The sequence below is a fragment of the Myotis daubentonii genome, chromosome 8 (genome assembly GCF_963259705.1).
Source record: "Myotis daubentonii chromosome 8, mMyoDau2.1, whole genome shotgun sequence".
Lineage (NCBI taxonomy): Eukaryota > Metazoa > Chordata > Mammalia > Chiroptera > Vespertilionidae > Myotis > Myotis daubentonii.
The window spans coordinates 9,994,874-10,011,500 of NC_081847.1; the positions used below are offsets into that span (position 1 = coordinate 9,994,874).

At 43.8% G+C, this 16,627-nt stretch overlaps 1 long non-coding RNA gene across 1 annotated transcript; it reads left to right on the forward strand.

The window, feature by feature from the left end:
- The first annotated feature begins 2,906 nt into the window (after positions 1 to 2,906).
- On the forward strand, positions 2,907 to 15,649 carry LOC132240226 (uncharacterized). Its single transcript, XR_009454231.1, has 3 exons — positions 2,907 to 3,546; positions 4,934 to 5,105; positions 15,570 to 15,649. It is a non-coding gene; the product is annotated as an uncharacterized LOC132240226 (long non-coding RNA).
- Positions 15,650 to 16,627: the final 978 nt, after the last annotated feature.

Below are 16,627 nucleotides of genomic sequence, written 5' to 3' on the forward strand. Positions count from 1 at the left end.
TCTCAGGGATCAGAAGGAAAGGCTTTCATTCCTAAGAGATCCAATGAAGGGGTGGTCTATCCCACTAAACAGCTTCAGACATTCACAAATGCTAGGAGATATAATCAGAAGAAATAAAATTCCTAAGTAGACCTTCTTTGCTCCTTCTGAGACACCTGAGAAGGCAGGTTTGCCACTAAGGCGAACACATGTGCTTTCTGTTGGGGTTTAAGACAGTGAGCTTTTCTTATCTATCCTCTTATTTACAGCTAAAGTAATTAATTAAAAACAAAACATCAAGCTTTCAACCTGGTGGTCAAAGAAGAGAAGAATTCTTTAAGAAGACATAGTTTAGGAGAGAAATAACTGCCCTGGCTGGGTGGCTCGGTTGGTTAGAGTGTTGTCAGATATGCCAATTTTCAGGTTTGATCCCAGGTCAGGGCACATACAAAAATCACCCAATGAATGCATAATTAAGTGGAACAATAAATTTTTCTCTCTGCTCTCCTTCTCTTTCAAATCAATAAATAAACATAAAAAATGAGGGGGGGGGGGAGGTGCCCTGCAGGCACGGCTCAGTGTTTGAGCCTTGACCTATGAACCAAGAGGTTATGGTTTGATTCCCCGTCAGGGCACCTTCCCAGGTTTCCGGCTCTATCCCCAGTAGGAGGCGTGCAGGAGGCAGCTGATCAATGATTCTCACTGATGTTTCTCTCTCCCTCTCCTTCTCCCTTTCTCTGGAATCAATTAAAATACATATATCTTTAAAAAATTATTGTTTTTTATATTAAAAAATTTTTAAAGGAAGAAATATCTAAAAGGGGAAAATGGGATAATGCATTGTAGCACAGACTGAATGAGGATTCCTCAAAGTGCAAAAATAACGTTTTCCAAAGATTTCTTTTGTCTGTCAAATCACCTGCTTGGAGTTATTTTACATTTCTTTAAAACCAAGTTCAAAGTAAATAATTGTTAATAAGGGTTAAATTCAATCTCTTTAAAATCTAATCTTTTAAAAATCCAATCTTTTTAAAATCCAATCTTTACACGGAGAATGTTTCCTGAGAATCTGACATTTCAGTTAAGGTTGCAATCTTGTCAAAGTTGATCAAAGACATCACATTGGAATATTGTGACCCTGTTTAGCAATCTTGCATCCTGTATGAATTCTGCTAGAGAACTTGAGTACAAATTGGGAACTTAATTTAAGGTAATTCATACTAAAAAAGAAACTTCTGGCCTGGTATGCTACTTTGAATCTTTGGTCTATTAATAATGAAGAGAACTATTTCATTTTTATTTTTAAAATATATTTTTATTGATTTTTAGAGAGGAAGGGAGAGGGCTAAAGAGATAGAAACATCAGTGAGAGAAACATTGATTGGCTGCCTTCTGCATGTCCCTTACTGGGGATTAGGCCTGCAAACTGGGCATGGTTCCTGACCAGGAATTGAACCAGTGACCTTTGGTTCATGGGTCGATGCCCAACCACTGAGCACACTGGCCGGGAGAGAACTGTATTTTTAAGTTAGGGAAGCATACATTTATGCTGCTCCCAACTGTGACCCCAGTATCTGCGACCCCAGAGTGTCCACGAAGTCCCAAAACAAAGAATATGCATAAGGTCACCAGGACATCTTCAATCTGCAAAAATGAGACTACAGTGGAACAGAGTCTCATAGAATAAAATAGGATGAAATAAAAAACAAAGTAAAGCAGTTTAATAAAACAAATTAAATAACACTATTTAGATTTCCAGACGTTATGGAAATCCTCTACTGAGCTCTGAGCTCGTGGGGTGTGCCGGGCCAGCTGAGTAGCTGGATGAAATGGGAAACTCCACGCAGGAAGTGCTGCTGGTGCTAATTAAGGAATGTGGAACCCTTCCTTCTGAGTCAGCTGGGCGGTATGTGGGACTCTGTGCTGCTTACATGAGGATTGCAGGCGACTTTAGAAAGAAAACCAGAATATCTTGCCACTTAACATTTAAGAGGCAAGACGTGGTGTGTGTGTGTGTGTGTGTGTGTGTGTGTGTGTGTGTGTGTGTGTTTAAATGGTTCCTAATCTTTAAAATGGCTCGTTGCAGCTGGCCTTTTATCAGCTGATGGTATTCCAGCATCATCTCCTCCTCGGATGGCACGGAGCTATCCCATAGAATAGATATGGGCCATTTACGAGCTCACATTTTCAGGTACACAGCCTTATCACAGCATTCTGACGATTCACTACTCTTACACAGCAATAAAAACATCTCTGTCAGCCCTTACTTTTTATTTCTTTTTGTAAAAAAAAAAAATCAAGTTAATTTCATTTATTTCAAATGTAATACAGGCACAGTATAAAGACATAATTCAAGAAAAAGAGGAAATAGGGAAAGGTGGTGCAGATCTCATAATCAAAAGACAACCATTTAAAATTTTGTATATGTGGCCACTAGCCATATATGGCTATTAAAAAAAACCTACATACAATTTTTTAAAGAATTAAATCTTTATTGTTGAAAGTATTACATATATCCCCATTCCCCCCATTGACCCCTTCCAGCCCACCCCTAAAACTTTTTGAAAGGTACACAAAAGTAGAGAGAATAATAATAAAATGAACCCTCATCCCCAACACCCAGTTCTGCAGTTTCAACTTGTTAAGCACATTTGCTTCAATTCTTGTTTTTCAAAATTTGTTAAAGTATTACAAATTCCAACATATTATGTCATTCTCCTAAATGTCTCAAAAAATACATATACTTTTTCTAATAACCCATAATGCCACTATCACAGCTAATGAGTGTTCTCAGCAGATCCATACTAAAATTTCCCTGATAAGAAAACAAGTTTAAAATTTTAATATGTACCTATATCCTCCCTTTTTGCCTACTAAAAAAAAATACATATAGTTTGTTAAAAAATACAATTTTGCATCTTGATTTTTTTTTCAGTTTGATATAACTATTTCCCAATAGCATATTTTTCAAAACTTTCTAATTGCGAAATGGCTGTGTGCAAGTGTGTGTGTGTGAAGTTGGGCGATGAGTTATTCCTCTCTCGGTCTGTTTCCTCGTATATATGGAGCGAGTGTGTGTGTTTTTCTGCTTCTCACAGTCAACTTGTTGCCATGAATGTCTTTGTTCATAACACCTCTCCTTGGTCCAGGAGTGTTATTGCTGCACCCAAATGTATGAACACGGCCAGGCCCTTGACTCGTCTCCCCGAGTTGTTTACAAAAGGACTGTACCAATTTACACTTCCACTTACAAAGGATGAGAGCGCCGCTATTACAGTGTTTAAAGGCAGCGCTTTTCAGAGCTCGTATACAATCATTGGCTAGGGCTGGCTTATGTTTGTACCCATCTCAGAATAAATAAAGACACATTTTCCTCCAGCCCTGCAAACACGGCATGCGCAGACGGCCAAACAACCGCAAACTAACTTTGATTAGAAGAGAAACCGGTCTATTTGAAAATGTGGTAATGAGATAGTTTCCACCCCCCGGGAAGCCGTCCTGGCGGGGGAGGGGCGCTGCGTTCCTTCTGGCCTCTCCTCCCATCCTCAAGAAGGTAGAAATGAACAGGTCAGCGTTCTCTTCGTTTACTTTGCGATTTTCATTCTTTTTTATTTTTTTAAAGCTGGGTATTTTATTTGCTTCCATCTGGCTGGGTTGAGGATGCAGAAATACGGCTGAAAACTCGCAGAAAACTTTGGTGGCAGGCGTTTCCTGTAAACGCAGCCCCACGGTACTGGGTAACAGAGGATTAAGGCAGAGCCATTTTAGCTTCGAGTCCAAATTCTACTCTGTTTCCTTGGGGACACGTTGTTCGTATTTGTTGACTTCAAATAAAATCGCCTCAGTCGCTGTTTATTTCGGTGCATAAAATTCTTATTTTCTTTAAAGAATAGAGCATATCAGTTACAGATCCTGGTAGAAAATTCAGTTGTATGGGGCTTGAGAAGTTTATGTGACAGATTTGTGTGTGTGTGTGTGTGGCTTTTTGTTTTGTTTTGTGTTTTTTTTTTTTTTTTTTTTTGGAGTCAGGGAGAAAGAAAAAAAAAACAACTCGTTGCTGTCCTGTTTATGGGGGAGAAACAAAAAGAGGAACTTGATAAGAAAGTATTTAGCAGGATGGTCTTTAAAAGCCCAACATCTGAATCTTTATTTTCTTTTTCTTTCTTTCCCCCTTTTTTGGGGAGGTGAGGTGGGAGGGAAGTTCAGGAAAGATGGTCCTGTTATTCTCATTTGCTTTGCACTGTTTTCACCCCACTCGGAGGCTCGAGTCCTGCCTCAAAGCAAGTGGGGACAAAACATAATCTCATAAAATATTTTTGAGAGAGAGCATGCAGGCGTGGTATGTTACATACATATATACTATATATTAATATATATATAAATAATTATGTATAATATATATTGTATATATGTCAACAGAATGGGCTACCCACATTTTTTAAAGAGTCAAAGATTGCAGAGGGATTTGGTTAAGCTGAGGCTGTTTTAGAATAGGGACAGACACATGGGGACGAGTAATGGCTAATGTCATTTTGACTGGCGTTTATTGAGTGATCGCCACGGGCCAGGCAGTTTTAAGATTTCATCACAATTAGCTCATTTAATGCTCAAAAGTGCCCCATGTGCTGGGCGGCCGTGTTATTCCCAGTTTACAGGTGAGGCCCAGAGGAGGGGTCACTCGGCTGAGGTCCCCCGGGAGCGGAGCACTTGGATTCAGCCAGGTTCTGGGGCTGTTTTACTCAGTTCTGGTTCCTGGGACTAACCTGCTGTGTTGGCGTGGGGAGCTGCTGGGCCAAAGCCCCTCAGCTGAGAGTGGAGTGGAGTGGTGAGGGAGGGTAGCTCTGGGTAAGCTATTGACATGAGGGCAGCTGAGCTTGGGTCTAGAGTAGACTCATGATTTGTTGATCACTTTGGCCTATTCAAGGCGTGGCTCTGACTCTAATCTCTTCCCCAGCATTTCCCCCCAATCCCAGCATCCTCTCTGAGGGCGTGGCTGGAGAGGGCACACTATATTCCTGAGACTTGGAGCTCAGCCAGTTCACGCTCGGGCCTCGCTTGGAGAGGGTGCCCATCGGACTCCCGAAGGCCGGCGGTCTCCCAGCCCCCTGAGGACCCCCCAGATCCTGGTATGTTCTGTGCTTTGTCTACATTGGTTGGTCTATGACTGCGAGTTATTCAAGTTCTGGAGCAGACAAATCTGGGTCCAAATACGACTCTCTCTCTTGCCCGCAATGAACACACTCGCTTCTCTTTCCCAGCCCGGGAGTGAGGACCCCGCTGGGCCCTGCGGGGGTGAAACCCAGACCAGGCTGTGCAGGCCTGCGGGCTTCTGCCTGTGGGCAATGGTCTTCGTAATAATAGCATGTCTTCGTTGCGTGCTTGCTATGTGCCTAATTCCCCTGGAGAAGTTTACAAGTGAGGACTTGCTTATTCCATCCAAATATACTTGTTGGGAATGCTATTGCCTCCATCTGTAAAATGGGGACACAGAGGCAAAGGGAGCCCAAGGGCGGTGGCAGAGGCCGCAAGCCCAGAGTCTTGGTTTGAACCCAGCAAGCCAGATCCAGGAGCTCACTCCCTGTATCGCCACTCAGGCACAGCTTTCTCATCTGGGTGATGGGCACTGAGTCTGCCTAGGTATCCAAAATGGTGCTTATCCTAAGTATGTAACCAGTGTTAGCTGTTAGTATTCTCTATTTTCCTAAGGCCAAGGTCAACCACTTACTATAGATAAGAATGACATGAGTCAGCATGGGCTAGTAGACCAGGCTAGAAATCCACGTTATTCTTGTTACAGAACCTCAAGGAAGTTAGAGAAGTTGGTAAGTCAGAAAGCAGGTTAACCCCTGATGGCTACCGTTTCCTCATCTGCCCAACGAATTACATATACAGGTCATTAGGAGAACTAAATCACACTATGATTGGATCAATTGCATGTGGAGTTAAGACTGGCACATAGCAGGGGCTCAATAAATTGTATTGCTTCCCCCTTTTCTTATTCTTCTCTCTTCTTACTTTTACTATGATCGCTGTTGTTGTAAAAGTAAACCAAAAACATGAACACGGGTAAATATCCGAATGATTTCAGCAGAGGGGATTATCAGCAGTGCTGTTGTAGGCGTATCCTTGGTTTTATCAGTCTATTTAATAAGCCTCTTAATATTTGAGCCAGGTCATTATGCCTCTGCTCAGACCATTACTATGACTTTCAGTTCATTCACAGTAAAATGTGGTCTTTTTTTTTTTTGTCCTTTTATTATTATTACTTTAAATTGAATTTATTGGGGTGACATTGGTTAATAAAACTATATAGGTTTCAGGTGTACAATTTTATAGCACATTATCTGTATATTGTATCGTGTTTACCACTCCAAGTCAAGTCTCCTTCTGTCACTATTTATCCCCCCTCTATCCTGTTCTATCTCCCAACCTCCCCCCCACCTCCTAAAATCTGGTCTTTACAATAACCCAACAACCCCATCTCAATTTTCTGACTTGTCTCCTCTTCTTTTCTTTTTTTTTTTCCAATTAGCAATAATCGCGCCTTGGCTAAACCTCATTGGCACTGCGCAAAGCTTTGTCTCCTCTTACTCCACACAAGCCACAGCAGCGTGCTGGCTTCCTTGCTGTTCCCTGAGCCACTGGGCACATTGCCTCCAGGCCTTTGCATGTCAGTGCCTTAGCCTTGAATGCCCTTTCCCCAGCACTCCGCATGGCTCTCACTGTTCCCCCTTCAGATCTGGATCTGTGTCCTCACCTGTGCAGTCTTCCTGGACCCGCCCATTTAACATCACCCCCACCTCCTCCTTCTACTCTCTTCACGCAGGTAAGTAACAGCACATACCCTTCAGCCATATGCCCCAAGGCACCTAAGGCGATAGGCTCTTATTTTTCTCCATAGCGTTAACATTTGATACACGATAATCTCGTTTAATACACTATGTTAACTCCACCAGGATAGGGTTGCTTTCCTGCTGCATCCCCCGGCACCTAGAACAGTGGCTGGTCCATGGAAGGTGCTTAGTAAATATTGGATGAGTGAGAAAGTAAGTGAATGAGTGGATGACAGAATCCAGGGGCATGTTTATTTAATTAAACAGAACAGCTGTGTATTGGGACACTTCCTGTGTGCGGCCATATTCCACAATGTGGAGGAAATGGGCCCTCCCTTTGAGGGGCCTGCAATCTAGTCAGCTGGTAGGACGAGCGCACATCCAGGTCGAGGCATAACCCAGCAAATGTCGTAAAGGAGACACTGAACAAAGGGTAACTGACCAGAGACAGTGAGGGCACTGGGAGTGGGCCTGGGGGCTGGCAGGAGGGGTGCAGACTGATTTTGGCACATACATGGCATGTGGTTTAGGGAGAGTCAGTGTGGCGGAGGAAGGGGGGTCAGGCAGCGGGCACAGAGCAAGGAGATGGGTAAGCAGAGTGGTTTCTCGAGTGTTTATCTGAAGCTTAGTATATGGGAATCCTCAACATTTTATTCCCCAGGGCGTTGAACGGTTTGGGATTCTGCTAATTTAGAAAAAGTTTATTTCTTGATTTTAATGAGAGAGCGAGAGAGAAAGAATAATCAGTTTATCGTTCCGTTTATTGGTGCATTCATTGGTTGATTTTTGTCTGTGCTCTGACCCAGTGGGACCAGCAATCTTGTATTGGGACAGGCTTCAACCAACTCTACTCCCACAGGGCCATTTTTCAGCCCCACCCCCCTCCTTCCACACTGTGCCTAGGCCACGCCTCTTCCTGTCCTGGAGGCCCGCCCCTCAGTGGGATTCTATGTTAATAGGCAGCTATGTTTTAATTATACAGGTAAAATATGAATATGTTTTACCAGTAAAAAGATAAAAATATTTAGCCACCACCAGATGGTCCTGGATCCTTGCCCACAACTGAGAATCACTTTTGGTAAGGGTCTTCCCAATTTTCATATATTTCCATATTTCTTTCCTTTTTTTTTAAAAAATATGTTTTTATTGATTTTAAACAAGAGGAAGGGTGAGAGAGAAAATTGATGAAAGCCCTAGCTGGTTTGGCTTAGTGGACAGAGCGTCCACCTGCAGACTGAAGGGTCTTGGGTTGATTCCAGTCAAGGGCACATGCTTGGGTTGCCAACTCGATCCCCAGTAGGGGCCCCCGCAGGAGGCAGCCGATCAATGATTCTCTCTCATCATTGATGCATTTATCTCTCTCTCCCCCTCCCTTCCTCTCTAAAATCAATAAAAATATATTAAAAAAAAGAAAATCGACGAGAGAGACTTATCGGCTGCCTCCTATACACCCCCTACAGGGGACAGAGCCCACAACCTGGGCATGTGCCCTGACTGGGAATTGAACCAGTGACCTCTTGGTGCATGGGACAATGCTCAACCACTGAGCCAGGCCAGCTGAGCCTTTCTTTCTTTCTATTTATTTGCTTATTTAGGCACAATTGACATATTACTATATTAATGTCAGGTATGTAACATAATTATTTGATATTTATGGATTATGAAATGATCAGCATATATATTTATGTGCATGTAAACATAGGTATGTATTTATGCATAGTATATGTATATACACATGCATACCTATATATTATATACACATATACATGTTTTTCTTTTAGAAAATAAATTATGTTATGGTGTGTGTGTTTAAACAAAAAATGGTATACCTTTTTGTAGCTTGATTCCCTTTTTTTTAAACTTTTTTTTTATTGCTTAAAATATTACAAAGAGTAGTACATTTGTCTCCTTTTTTCCCCCCTTGACCTTCCCCCGGCCTCCCCTACCCTGCAGCGTCTTGTGTCCATTGGTTGTGCTTATATGCATGCGTACAAGTCCTTTGGTTGATCTCTTATCCCTCCCCCGCCCCCAGCCCTCCCCAGCCTTCCTGCTGTAGTTTGACAGTCTGTTTAATGCTGCTCTGCCTCTTGATTCCTTTTTAAAAATTTTTATTTAACGATGTCTTGGTGATTTAGCCACATGGGTACATGTGGCCTTACTTCATTCTTCCCAGGGTTGTCTATTATGTTTGGAGATACCATAGTTTATGTGGCCATTTTCCTTTGATGGATGTGTAGGTGGTTTCTAATTTTTCACGATTATAAATAAACAGTGCTGCAGTGAACATCCTTGCGTCCCTGAGGGGTTATTTATTACTCTAGAGTAGGCATTATGATTATATGCTTCTCTATTTATTTATGCTTTAATTTGTTTAATGCCTATTTCTCCTATTAAAACCTAAGTTCCACAAGGACAGAAATACAATTTGTTTTGCACCTCACTCTTTAATTACTACCTTAGTCAAGTGCCTGGGACAAAGGAGTCCTCAGTGAATATTTATGGAGTGAATTGGTAAAAATGTTGGCTGGGGTCACGGGGTGGTTTTGCATCCTGAGAGGCGGGAACAGTGACTTATGTTGGCACAAGGTGAGATCTTGGCACAGGGCAGCAGCAGGTGGCTACTAGGGGGGTTAGGAAGAAGCGTTCTGGGCTAGAGGAAGACAGATCCAGGCGGCCTGGCCATGAGATTCCTGGACTGATCAGGAAACCGGAAACAAGGAACAGGAAGGAAAGGGTGCAGTTGAGAGCTCTTGGGATGGTAGGATCTGTAAGATGTGCTAATTGACTAGCTCTGATGGAAAGGCAGGCGTGGAGGGTTAAAACCTAGTTTAGGACACTCATTTTTTAAACATTTATTGCCTCCCACTTCTATGCAAAAAACACTGCTAATTGCTTTCGGGACATGAGTTTGCACAGCCTTTCTCTCCTCCCTTCAAAGAGGAGTTGCAGTCTATTGGGGAAGATGGACAAATGCACAGGGACAGCGAGGGAGTGACTGGGGGGGAGGGACCTGACCGGGGCCACACCAAGTGGACTCCTGCTGTTCCAGAAATGGGCGGAGGGGAGGGTCTTCTCCCTGGCCCCCGGGCCACACACGCCGACTGCTGAACATTCAGGAAATGGGGTGTCCAGAAATGTGTGTCCGTGTACATTTTTAGAAATTAAGGACATTTAGGTTGGTGATAGAGCTGAGGGTTGGCCTCCGTGTAGTCTGGAAGACAGGACACGCACTGAGGCCTGGGACCTCAGGCAGGCTACTCCACCATCTGGTGCCGCAGTTTCACCTTTTTAAAGAAGGGCAGTAACAACAAAAAGGGCGGAGATTGATAAGATTGCAGCGAGCCCAGCGACAGGTGTCCTTATCAGTGACATTTCTGATTCTATGGCCGTGCCCTGGACGCCAGGACAGGAAGCTGTCCATTGAGGTAAAGGACTGCGGGTCTCAGTTTTCATGCCTCTTTGTGTAGCCAGGAGGAGATCACTGAGGAAATAGTCTGTTGAGGAAGAAACCCTTCAAGTTTAATAGTTCTCGTGGTTTTACTTCCATTTCCTTTCAGTGGCTTCCCGGGTGCCCTTGGAGTAAAATCCAGTCTTCACAGGCCAGGGGATCCTGCCAGCCACGCTCTCAGAAATTCTGTCCTGATCCTCAGAGACACTGGGAATTTTAGGCAGGGCCCTAATGTACTCAGGTTTGACTTTTGAAAAGCTCAGTGTGACAGATCTATGATTTCTGCTGGAAAGGTAGTTCTTTGAACGTGGAGTTCACGTCCTTCCAGCTGAATCCCTGGTATTGGGGAAAATGCCAGGCACATCATGGAGTCGGCGTGCATTCTATTGATTGAATGCATGCCTCGCCTCTCTGCCTTTAAAGCAAGATTTAAACTGGGCCTGGCCAGGGTGGCTCAGTGGTTGAGCATCGACCTATGAACCAGAAGGTCACGGTTCGATTCCCGGTCAGGGCACCATGGCCGGGATTCGGGCTTGATCCCCAGTAAGGGGGTGTGCAGGAGGTAGCCAATCAATGATTCTCTCTCATCATTCATGTTTCTATTTCCCCCTCTCCCTTCCTCTCTGAAATCAAATAAAAATATTTAAAAAACAAAAACAAAAAAAAAAACAACTAGCCATTTGGTTGTGTTAGGAGGAGGATGTAATGAGATGATGGAGATTATCTCATGCCTGGCACATGGTAACCATTTACTCATATTTCATCCAGTATTTAATGAACATCTACTATGTGCCAGGCATGGCTCAAGATTCTGGGGACACAGATGGGGTGTGGGGGTGAGGCTTGGCTAGTGTCTGCACAGGAAAGGAAACCCTGTGGTGAAGGGTGGTAAGGAGGCGGGGAGGAGATAGGAGCTGAGGTTGGAGACCTAGTGAGGCGGGGAGGGAGGAATGGGCTACAAGGGAGGCCCCATATCTGTGGATAAGGACAAGGCCCAGGAGGCAGGTGCTGGATGTAGACTCCTAGCTCTGCTGCTTCTGACCAGTGGGCTTTGGGAGAGCCACTTCATCCCCCTCCCCAGGTTCACCTACAAAGATGGAAAACCATAGGCTCTACCTCAGGGGGTTCCCAGGAGTTAGAGTAAATGAGTTACAGAGTGGAGAGCATACTGAGGACGAAATAAATAAACGTTAGCGCTTATCAGCCAGCCTCTTGGCACTGGTCCTGCTTTTGGCAGAGAATTTTTGGAAGTATCAGGGCTCCATCCCAAGGCAGAGAAATGCAGAAGGCACTCCTGGGTGTGGGTTTGCACAAGTCCCTGCTCTCAATGGAGTGAACAGGCTGACTCAGACCAGAAAGTAAAAGAAAATAAAAAGCCTAACCAACCAACTATATAGACAACTTACTAGGCCATTTGTGGCATCGGATTGAGAGAGCTGGGAGAAAAGAGGAAAGTGAGGTCAAAGACTCTCAGTGTTCTTCCTAGTAAACTGCGAAATCTTTCGGGTCCCAGGTCCAATGTCAATAGCATTAGGAGAGCTGACACTTGGGTGCCAGGTATATTCAAAGGCGAGTCCTACACAGCCCTTTGTGGAGTTGATACTCCGTGTAATTGACCATTGATCAACACAGGAGTTGGGGGTGCTCACCCAAGTGCAGTTAAAAATCCAAGTATAACTGCTGATGCCCCCCCAAACTTAATTACTAACAATAGCTTAGTGTTGCCTCGAAGCTTTTCTAATAATGTATATAGTCAGTTAACACATATTTTGTGTGTCATATGTATTATGGACTGTATTCTTACAATAAAGTTACCTAGAGAAAAAAATACTATTACGAAAATCATAAGGAAGAGAAAATAGATTTCCAATATTGTTCCAATAGGAAAAAAAAAATCCATGAAGGTGGATCTGTGCAGTGCCAACGCAACAAGCGTCACCCTAAAAACAACCCTTTGGCTAGGGTGCAACACAGAGCTTCCCTGTGCTCTGACTTGGGGCAACACAACTATCCAATGAGGCAGGTGACTAGAGATTATCATTCCTATTTTACAGATGAGGAAACTGAGGTCTAACCAGACCCCAGTGACTGGTTAGAAGACCCACATTTTATTTCCCTTCCCATTGGAATGCATTTTGAACACATTGATTGATCACTGCTGCAGGCAGACATCATGGAGATACAGCAGAGAATAAGACACGGTGGCATCTGTTTTTACGGAGTTTAGTAGGAGGAGGACCGGCAGGCATGAATAAATTACTGGGGTATAATGTGTAGTGAGTATAACCACGTGGGTTTGAGATCTGGGGGTACCTGGCAGGGGTGCGTGATTTAATGTTAGTGGCTAACCCATCTCTCTACCCATTCTTTCTTCGTCAACATTCCATGATACTAAATATCATTAGGGGTGGAGAGTTGTGGGAGGAGGTCTGAGAGTGAAATCGAGAATTCATTACTGGACATCTAAGTGGACACAGAGTAGGAAGTTGGAAATATGTTTTGGGAGTCGAGGTAAAGGCCTGGGTGAGAAAGATATACATTTAGGAGCCTTGTTAGGTCTTCTGAGGCACTGAATGGGATGAAATCACCCAGGGGATAAATGAGACACAGAGAAGGCACCAGCATTGAGTCCTGGGCGTTTTAAAGTCTGGAGGCCAGGGAGAGGAGAAAGGACCAGCCGAGGGGACTTAGAAGGAGCAGGGTGGGGGGGGTGGGGGTTGGAGGGGAGGCTGGGGGAAATGAGCAGGCTCCAAATCCAGGGAAGAAGTGTTTCAAGGAGGAGGAAGGGATGGACTCTGTCAAGTACAGATGTGGCAAATAAAATGAGGATGGAAAATTGACATCCTACCGCATCTAGAGATACTAGTAAAAACCAGGTCCTGCCTTATTCCCGTGAGTTCTGTCCTCCCTCCCTGGGCCCCACACACTGGCCTCCTAGTTCCTTCTGTAAGCAGCTTCCCTTCTGTCCTGAGCCTGCCCACCTTCTGCTCCCCACCTGGCTTCCTGATGGAGGGCCGCTGCTCCTCAGGGGGCCCCCACCCCGAAACAGCAGGCACCTTCCCCTCTCCGGTGACCCTGACTTTGCCAATATAACTTTCTGTGTATTGTCTATCTCCCTCCAGAACGGTGATTTTCCGTCACTGGCAGAATTTTTAAAACCTGCAAAACCTGACTATTTAGTCAGGGGCACTGACCTCTTTCCCTTAGATGGTCAAACACACAACACGCACACACAAACAATAGCCAGCACAATAGCCGCCTGGTGTGAATGAATCAAAACGACACCTGTTTTTTGTGGCCACAGAACTGTTTAGCAATTAGTGTTGGTGTGTGCCATGATATGAAAAAGGTTGAGAATCGCTGCTCTAGAAGACAGAACGAAATCCAAAGGGGCAAGAACTTCATTTGCTTGGCTTCCTCTAGGCCAGTGATGGTGAACCTTTTGAGCTCGGCGTGTCAGCATTTTGAAAAACCCTAACTTAACTCTGGTGCCGTGTCACATAGAGAACTTTTTTGATATTTGCAACCATAGTAAAACAAAGATGTATATTTTTGATATTTATTTTATATATTTAAATGCCATTTAACAAAGAAAAATCAACCAAAAAAAAATGAGTTGATAGGTTCGCCATCACTGCTCTAAGCTCTACCTCCGGTGCCTACAAAAGTGCCAGGCCCTCCCAAACTCTGGGCTTACAACTTTGCACAGTGTGTCTCATTGAATTCTCCAGTCTTATTTATTCCAGTAATATAAATATACATGTTTTCTCCAATTTTATTGAGATGCAATTTACATGTGACACTATAAGTTTAAACTGTACAATATGATTTGAGGTATGTGTATGTTGCAAAATCATTATCACAGTAAGTTAACATCCATCATTTCATAGTTTATTCCTTTGTGATGAGAATTTTTAAAAAAAGAAATATATTTTTATTGATTTCAGAGAGGAAGGGAAAGGGAGAGAGAATCATTGATTGGCTGCCTCCTGCATACCCCACACTGGGGATCGAGCCCACAACCCCAGCATGTGCCCTGACTGGGAATCGAGCCATGACCTCCTGGTTCATAGGTCCATTCTCAACCAGTGAGCTGTGCGGGCTGGGCTGTGAGAACTTCTAAATAGTTATTTTTTCTTCCTCTTCCTCCATTTTCTTCCCTTTTCTACTTCCTCTTCTTTTTCATCATCCCATTTTATGGATGAGGAAACTGAAGCCCAGAGGGATTAAATACTACTCTAGAATTCATGCAGCTTTCAAGAGGTGGCGAGGAATATTTGAGAGTCCAGAGTGACTGGAGAGAAGACATTCCGACCCCCCTCCCCCCAGAACACGCAGTTTAAACCTCTCTTAGGAGCAATAGAAGCTGATTTTCTGAAAGAATGGGAAAGGAGCGCTAGGCGGAGGGCACCGCAGATCTAAAGGCTCTGGGTCGGACAGGTTGCAGCTTAGAACCCTTAAAGGAGGGTTGGCCAAGACGAGGCTGGAGAGTTAGGCAGGGGCCAGATTACAGGCCTGGCGAGGCAGCTCTGGAGTTTGTTCTTTTTTCCTGAGGCAAAAGGAAGCCATTAAGCAGGGTGGGGACATGATCTGATTGACACTGTGAAAGCTCTCTTGGGCTGTGGGGTGGAGAATGGTAAGGCAAACCTAGAAAAAAAGAAAGAAGCTTGGAGAAACCTCACTTATTCAAATATTTGGAGGAGAGAGTGGGTTTGCGGAGTAGGCTCGTGTTAGAGAAGAAGTGGACAGAGTTGAAATATATTTAGAAATTATAGGGTTTGCTGATGGATTCAAGGTGTGTGGGGAAGGAGGGTGAAGTATAGTTTAAGCCAAATTATACGAGGTTTTGACTTGAGTAAGTGGGTGGATGAAAAGAGGGTTCCGTTTATTGAGATGAGGCCAGGCATCGGATTTCAAGAAATGTTATTTACCTTACTCTTCCCAGACTTCCTCTTAGCCCAGAGTTCCCCTTTTGGAATATCAGATGAGTGCAAAAAGCTTTAAAGAGGTGCTCCCAAAGTTAGGTGACTTTTTTAAAGAAAGTTTACATTTACATGTCGAGTGACGTCAACCTTGGAAAACCTTCCAGAATATTAGAGGAAGACAAAGTGCTTGCAGAGGGGAGGGAGGCACTGATCTATCTTGTCAATGGGACAAATGAAGTTAAAAAATTAAGTCTCTCCCCCCTCCCACTCAAGTTAATCTGATGAATTTGTGATTGGATCTAGACTCCTATTTAAATGGAGCCTTATTCTTGGCCCCTCCCTTTTTGGTTTGCGAATAAAATCCAGCAATCACTTCTCTTCCAGGATTGTTCCAAGCCAGGTGGACTGGCAGGCTCAGAGAGCAAGTTTCCAGGTTCCAGACACTGCCCCCCCCTTCCCAAAGTAAGTGCTGCTATTTATTTTTGTCATCTGTTCCGATGTTTTATAGAGGGCTTACGATTTTGAGACGACCTGAGTGAAATCAAGAGACTGAATAGAAGAGAGAGGAGTGTGGTGTTCCCTGCAGTTGTTGGTGATCCCTGCTTAATTTAGTGCATTCAGTCGAGTTACAAGGGCTGCCCCGGTTCTTCTCAAATGTCCTTTGTAGTTCGCAGGAGACTGGCAGGTTGGGCTCACTTTTTCATTCTCTTTTCCTGCTAACTCCTCACTGCAGTTTTTCAGGTTTTCCTGCTCTGAACCACTAAGTTTTTTTTTTTTTTAAGCCAAGTATCTACGTTGGCTTCATTTCAGCTCCAGGGTTTTGCACACAGTTTCCAAATTGTTTTTCTGTAATAGTTCCACAGTAAAATAAATACTTGCGAAATAAGAAGATCATACCGCATTCTGTTCTTCTTAATTATGGCTTGGTCCCCAAACATGATTCCAGTAGACGGTAAATATAGCAAACGAGAAGGGCTTTTTGTTATTAGGTCTGGAGAGAAAACCGTAAGTTGGCTAAAAGAAGAGGTCTCATATCACCAGGATTAAATCAGGGATAATGGGGCTATATTTTAAAGTGTACACTGGGAAACATCTTAAGGCGGGCTGGTCTGTTTAGATAATTGTGAAAAATGAAGTGTAGCTGACATTTGTCGCATTAAAAAGGGGTGAAGTGGGGCTTTTTCTGCCCTTTCCCTGAGTGGCGTGCCAGCTCACAGCGGAAGGGACGTTTCTGGTCCCATTCTTTGTGCTGCCTGCTTCCCTGTAGCACCTGACTCCGGAAGAATGAGCCTAAGCCAGGGAGTGATGGTAAAACAGGATTACTGGTGGGTGGGTGGAGCTAAGTAGATGCAGACCAACCTTTGATTTTCAATTTTCATTTCATACCATAACAATATGAATTCTTCGCTCTCATGACAAAACCACATGTTCCTAGTGGTCTG